Source organism: Haemaphysalis longicornis, unplaced genomic scaffold, assembly GCF_048455015.1.
Source record: "Haemaphysalis longicornis isolate Haplotype H1 unplaced genomic scaffold, Haemaphysalis longicornis Haplotype H1 scaffold_2, whole genome shotgun sequence".
Taxonomy (NCBI): Eukaryota; Metazoa; Arthropoda; class Arachnida; order Ixodida; family Ixodidae; genus Haemaphysalis; species Haemaphysalis longicornis.
Window position 1 is genome coordinate 9,898,687 of NW_027526295.1, and position 7,892 is coordinate 9,906,578.

Below are 7,892 nucleotides of genomic sequence, written 5' to 3' on the forward strand. Positions count from 1 at the left end.
GAAGTTAAGCGCGCACATGACAAATACACGGCCTCTTATACAAACCAAAGCTTACGACGGGACGAACTCGGCGCTGCGCGCAATGCCTACTCAGAACAAAGCGTGGACGACGGTCGCGAAGGGAATACGCATTTCTTCGTAAGTGACCGCTCAAGCTCGCGCAGAATTTAACAGAGCAAGAACAAGCATTCAGAAACTTACCTCGCAAAAGAGTGATGGTAGCGTCGGCCTGAAGTATGCCCGTTCAAATCTATGCAACCAAACTTTTCTCCTTTCTGCGTCGCGTTTCCGGGACGGAATAACGAAGTCTTGTGCCCTGCCTGACGATATTCGCGCTGCCTAAGGCACAACACATCGACACCGAGAAGCAACCTAAAACGACACCGGTGCGACATTTTTTTCGAAACGAGCAGCTAATTCTTACTTTGCTATTAGCTGGCGCCTACGATAAAGCCGGTACTGAAGCACGGTGGCGACGGTGGCTCGGAAGCCAGCAATGGCGTCGCAGCGACGGCGTTGCGCAATGTCCCAGCCGGCGAGGCATCGGCAGGCGACCCGGCGGCGGATAAAAAAAAACAAAACCACGTGACTTTTCCCTTGGCCAATGGCGCGCGGCGTTCGCCGGCGAAAAAGAAAATGGCAAAAAACGAAGTAAGAGAGGAGCGCGGGCGAGGGCGAAAGGCGGCGAGATCTAAAGATGGCGCTACCTTAGTAATTTTAGGGACCTTAGTTTGCCCGCGACTGCTGCGCCGCCTCTCACAGCCTCTTAGCAACTTTGGGTCGGCGGATGTCGCGACTATAGTCGCGACCGGCCATTCAGCGCACGTGAAAACGCGCGCTGCGTGTGGCTCGACGTTGTGTGGCGGACGTTTTTTTAAGAAACATAGTTATAAGGGCAAGTAGCTTCCGAAGTTATTGCAGCGCGCGCTCAGAATTATAAAACCAACTTTACCGTGACTATAGTTGAGTACGATCGTTGTGCCGTGGTGCACGCAAGTGTTTTGCAGCAGGCAGCTGGAATGGCGGAACCAGCCAGCCATGTCCCACCCCCTCAAGAAGCGATGTCACCGCCAACTTGCTCTGCCGTGAGGCCGCAAGGAACGTTATCAGCACCAACTTGCTCCGTCGCAACGCCGGAAGAACCGATGCCACAGCCAACTTGCTCTACCGTATCGCTGCAAGGAACGGCAACTTGCTCCGCCGCAACGCCGCAAGAACCGACGCCACAACCAACTTGCTCTGCCGTGAGGCCGCAAGCGCAAGGAACGATATCAGCACCAACTTGCTCCGCCGCAACGCCGGAAGAACCGATGCCACAGCCAACTTGCTCTACCGTATCGCCGCAAGGAACGGCAACTTGCTCCGTCGCAACGCCGCAAGAACCGACGCTACAACCAACTTGCTCTGCTGAGGCCGCAAGCGCAAGGAACGGTATCAGCACCAACCCTAGTAGCACAAATTGTTGCCGCAACGTTTCTGCCGTGTTGCCAATGTTACGTAACGTTAGGCAACGTTACACAACGTGGTGACAATGTTGCAGAATGTGGGTCATTCACATTCAGCAACATTGACTCAACGTTTACAAGCAATGTATAGGCAACGTTGCCTGTATGCACGTTTTTTCACGTTGCAGCAATGTTGCCAAATGTGGGCCAACGTTGGACACATTCAACAACATTCACGCAACGTTTACAAACAACGCATAGGCAATGTTGCCCACATGCACGTTTTCTTGCGTTGCACCAATGTTGCCAAATGTGGGCCAACGTAGGATACATTCATGCAATGTTTAAAAACAATGCATGGGCAACGTTGCCCTTTGGACGCTTTTTTCGCGTTGCAACAATGTTGCCAAATGTTGGCAAATGTCATATGTTAAACGATCGTATGGGGAGTTACATAAGCTGCCTAAAAATTCAAATGATCCCATACAGCAAACCTAAATTTGTTGGCGATGTAGTACATGTACGTCAGGATACGTTAATTTCGGGAGGGTGGTTTTACATATTTAGCAATGTTCACGAAAAACACCACATAACAAAGACTGTGTACATGTTTATCTAGGTTGGCGCAATATTGAGGAATGTTGAATGTATAGCAGCTTTCATTTATTTATTATGTGAAACACCACACTAACCTATGTTTCGGAGGGATTACGTCACCTACAAAAGTTCAAAAGGTTATGCACAACGGACGCCTTAGCCACAGTTCACTGTACCATCGCCTCCTGTACTGTAGCTGCGTATCATACGGCGCTTACATGCATATACACGCATGACGCACGCACGACGAACGCACATAAATGAAATCCCCATCGTCAGCCTGTCCACTGCAGGACGAGGGTCTCTCCCGATACGGGAGGTTTTCGCCGCATGCTACACCAAAGGGGCCAATATCTTGTTCTCATGAACGGATGCCATCTTCTAGGCATCGCCTATTTGGCGTAGCCTCTCTGATATCCGCTGATGATATACCACAGGACAAGGCAGCACCCCACACCGGAGAATATAACGGAGAATATGTACCAGATTTGAAGTTATTCAGAGACAGAGCTCTCGAAAAACTGGTCACCGAACGGACCCTCAACATCGCGGTGGCCCTATGCCCCCCCCCCCCCACCACCCTAAAACCACAGTTCCAAATAAAGTGGACTCTCTCTCTCTCTCTCTCTCTCTCTCTCTCTCTCTCTCGAAAAACTGCAGAAATGCATGTGGAGGAGTGTCACACTGAGCGTGTAGATTCCCCCATGAAATCTAAAAGAAACCGCGAACGTTTGAACGTTTCTCAAACGAAAGAAACGCGTGGATGGCGCAGGCAAACTCGGCGGCAGATCCTTTTATTTTAGTCCCTCATTTGTTGGATGATCGCACAATATTACTTTAGAGTGGAGAAAGCCTAGAATAAAATAATACCGCCATTTCGCGCATCGTGCGTTTCGTTAAAGCCAGATGCTGCGCCGTTCTAAGACGGTCATTTTTTCAAGACGGCCGCCGGCTGTCCCATAATAGAAATTCGTTTCTATTTCATGTTTTTAATAAGAGTGTAAATCTCATCGCCGTTCTTGGTGTTAATCAAAATATACCACAAATACGGGACCTTCGATTGAAGATTGAGCGCGAACAAAAGATTGTTTTTTTTTCAGGAAAAACTTGCAAAAACGCTCATTTATTGCTGTATCATTCTGTATAACTAAAAAGATACACAAACAGGTTTCGTTTATGTTGACGAACAGAATTTTAACAGGTCAGGCAGGCCGATTCCCGATCATAGCCAATACTCTTTCTATAGCCTCGTAATCGGTGTCGTGCATGAGCTCGCGTCATCCGCAATGACCGTGTTGGCGCGGCATTTCTTTGTGTCGGGCCCGCGGAGATTTCGTCCACGTGGAAGAAATCGAACCTCTGTTAGTCACGCAGGCGTAATTATTATAATCATCGTATAAATTACGTCCTTTAAATATAAATGTCCGTATTCTACCTGTTTCCTCTTATTTTTACGGAATAGCAATTGCTCAGTTTAAGCCAATCCTTGCATTTTATTTGTTTTTAGCAATAAACAATGATGAGAAGTTTGAATTCCCCTTCGCGCCCTACTTGTTACTTACCCCTGCTCCATTTATATGTCCCATTTGCACTTCAGGCTTAGTAATGTCGCTCAAAAACAGTCACTTTCAAAAGCAATCATGAATTATCTACTCGTCGTGCTAGTCGCACTTTTCTTATGGAGTTGCTGAACCAACGTGTACTTTTTTACCGTGAGCTGCCCACAATGATTTCAAGATATGACTCAACACCGATCGAGGCACCTTATTTCTATACTCTTCCGCTTTTTTCTTTTTTTCATTCACTTTTCCTAAATTTGGTAACGCGTCGACGTGTACACGCAAAAATTTCTTGGCGGTGTGCATCTGACACATATGAATTTCTTGAGGACAGACTGGACTTAAATAACTGTAAGCGGTCGCTTTTGTTGGATATCTACGCGTTTCCGTGCAACCCAGTCCCCGTGAAATTTATGAACGTGTGCGCCCGTGAAATTTATGAACGTGTGCGATGAAGCGTCGCTGTGCCATAGGCGCGACAGTCACGCTCTGACAAATCGCTACATCCGGTGTAAATCAGATCCGTGCAAGTGACATCCGCTAGATCCGTGTAAATGTCACCCGAATAATAGCGTGTTTTAAGCACAATTTCACTGATGTACGAAACCAGCTTCACCATTTTGCGAATGCGCTTTTAAAAATCTGTCAACGGTTCCTACCAGCCCGTGCAGGCCGTGTCGCTCATACAATTGGTATACCGATTGTCTCATCTTATGGTGTGATTTAGTTATTTTAGGAACCCACCACGGTGGCTGTTGTGCTTCTGAGCCCAAGGACGCGGGTTCGATTCCAGACCGCGGCAGGCCGCGGCAGTCGCTTTTTTGTGTGTGTGTGGAGGCGAGAAGCGAAAATGCCTGTGTGTTCGAAATTTCGGCGCGCGTTAAATAGATCCCCCCGGTGGTCAGAATTAATCCGGAGCCCTCTACTACGAATGAATCCGGAGCCCTCTACTACGGCGCGCCTCATCGCCTGTGTAGCGCCGGCGTGTGAAACCTCATAATCAATCAAATAAGACATCAGTACAAAAAAATCAATGAGGCCATATTGTATTCCAAAAGTCCTGGTGTTCTGAGAGGTGAGACGTTGTCTATGCTGTAACAACTTTGCAACTTCTCCTAAACTACAGCTTTTGTTCATTTCACAGAATTAAGCGTCGCAGTAACAACCCTACGTGCTACTGGGTTCATGGCTGTCAAGTATGTCATCAAATTGACTCGTCAAGGCGCAGAAGAACAAGCGAGCCCCGGAGGAGGAAAACGAAGACATCGTCTGAAACAGCGTACTTGCGAAATTCAAGGCTTTAACAGAATGCGTATTCGCCTCGATTGTTAATGGTAAAATAAAAAGCAGATGTCCTTTCATTTTAAAGAGTCTCAGTGTTGTTATTTACGCTAGCTGCATGTTCCTTGCTTTAAAATTCTGCCATTTCTTAGTTTGTTATTTTGCCGGACTGCCTTAATTGTGTGTGTTGGTCAGTGTAGGGATCAAATGTATGAATATACAGGTCTATAAAATGCCGGATTATACTTTTCGGGAGTTTATGCGGACGAGGTTTGAACTGCTCGCGTATCATGCAGTCAACAATCGTCTCTCTAGGAAAAAGTTAACTTTTATTATTTTCATCTAGTTATTGTTGCATGTATATTAGATACATGTAACTGTAAGTTACCTGTACATTGCTGAAATATTGTTGCTTTGTAAGAGAAAAATTGCTTGAACGTCATATCAACAGTGCGTGGATGCGGCCCTCGTGGTGAAAAAACGTATCTGTAAAGCCGTGGTAACGTTGTCGGAAGCATCGCTTGAACATTAAAACGACGTTTTCTAAATGTTACCCACACGTTGTAAAAATATAGCTGGAAAGGTACCACAAAATTGTAGCAATGTTATTGAAACTTCATAAAAAAATTGCTTCAACGTTGAAGCGACGTTCTTTGTATGCTAACTGCATGTTAAAAGTGTATGTCTAAAGTTGCTGCAAGATTGTAGCAATGTTATCACAACATCTGAATGGTGCAGGGACATGCTTAAATGTGGTATGAACGTTGCGAAAATGTAGGTTGAAAGTTGCTAAAACGTCATAAGAAAACGTACATATAAACGTTGTTCAAATGTGTCCCGCACGTGGCTGGAAGGTTGCTTCAAGAGTGGAGCAACGTTGGCGAACGTCAGAAACAACGTTATCCAAACATTAGAACAACACCCTTCAAACGTTGCCCCCATGTTGGAACAATGTTAATATCATGTTGACGCAATGTTTCTGGGAAACATTGCACTAACGTCACAAAAGCGGACATTAGCCACGTTTTGGCAATGTTAAGGGGAAACGTTGGGGAAATGTTCGGGCAACATTCTGTGCTACCAGGGAACTTGCTCCATCCCAACGCCGCAAAAAATGAACTACAAACCCCGCCGGGAGGAACTTTCCGTCGGTTTACGGTTTGCTACATTTGATGAGGTGGAGGCAAAAATGTCTGCATACAGCGCTGCAAACCACGTGCAACTGTGGAAGAGAGATGCCAGAACTATTGCGGGGGCGAAAAAGCGCGTTGGAAAGATCGCCAGCCAGATGCCAGAGGCCCTAAAGTATTACCAGATACGGTATTGCTGCATCCACGGAGGCATGAAGTTCGTGAGCTGCAACAAAGGCGCACGTAAATCATCGTAAGTCCCTTCTTCAAATCTTTTTCGTCGTAGAGCTTTACCTGCTTTTTTTTTTCTTTTATCCGTATAATGCTTAATCTCTTAAGCTCGAGTCTTGATAGATTCATTGTGAACTTTGTTGTTTGGCTCACCGAGCTCACTATGATCACAGCTAGAATGCGATTAATGCCTGGCTCCATCAAAAAAACTCCCCCCACCTCCCCGAAGGGGATCGTGCGGAAATGCGAATGCATTGGGTGCACCGATGAGTGCGTTGCGGCAAGCAGTCACGGAGAGAGGCGCGCGCTCCACTGCATTTATATATATTTTTCCGAGCGCAGCGAGCGGAGAGAGGGTACTCGGAGAGGAGAGAGAGACCCGCGCAACACGCCCGCCCCGCGCGCGAGCTCTCTCCGCCGAGCTCCGCGATGCGAGCGCCCTCACACGCCCGAGCGCGCTCCTCCTCTCCACTCACTCTCCGCTACTCCGCCCGAGCTCCGCGATGCGAGCGCCCTCACACGCCGAGCGCGCTCCTCCTCTCCCCTTGCCCTCCGCTACTCCCGCCCGAGCTACGACATGCTCCGGTTGCTAGGCGCGCCACAGCTGTTGCTAGGCGCACGCCGGCCAATGCACGACAACCCCCGACTAAGAAATGCATTCGCATTTAAAAATGTTTTGTGCATAGAGCATGGCACAACTATGTGTACTGCTGCGCTTATGAAAAAAAAAAAAGAAACCATGTGGTGCCTTTTAATATCCCGTACAAAATAAAATGGCTGGCAGAAGAGTGGTCGCACAGTTGTAAAAACAAACTTTTTTAAAGCAAAGTGGCGAAATTTTAAAAAGCGAAATACAACGAACTTGAATATATTGAAAGTAGTAGCATTTTCAATAGTAGCATTGAAAATATCAGAATATTTTGAATAATAGTAGCATGGCAAGAGTATTGGTCTTAACCATAAATTGATTGTAAAGTACAGTGCAGTGGTCGTCAGACTGCGATTGTGATAAATGAGGGCATGTGCAGGGTGTTTGCATGTTTATGAATGCATCTGCGATTGCATTGTCTATTCCTATCTTTCCCATCAATACAGAATATAACCCTGAATTTTTTTGCTTGTATTTTAGGACATTCAAGCAGGACTGCGGCTTTAGCGTGTACCTTGCAGCAGCCAAGGACGGCCAGTACCTGGAAGTGCGTTCAATCAATGTGGAGCACAACCATCCCATCCAACCCGAGCTGTTTAAGCACTTGCCGCAACAGAGGAGGCTAGACCCACATTTGCAAGCCAAGGCCCGTGGTTTGCTGGAGCTGCGAGCCCAGAAAGTGCTAGTGAGGGAGGAATTGGAAAGGGACAGTGGAAATGCTGTTCTCATGAAGGACCTGTCGAACATTGCGGCGAAGGAAAAAGCCCTCAAAACGAGAAACAACTTGCCTGAGGTTGTGCGCGTGCTCCAAGAAAAGCACAAAGCAATGGTGCGTCTGCTGACAGACGAGAACGAGGATCTACAGGCAATCTATTTTCAAGATGCAGGAATGAAAAAGTCATTTCAAGATTGTCCTGAGATACTGTTCATTGACGCAACATACAAATTGCTCGAAACAAGGATGGCGTGTTTTCTATACTCGGATACAACTCAAGAAAAG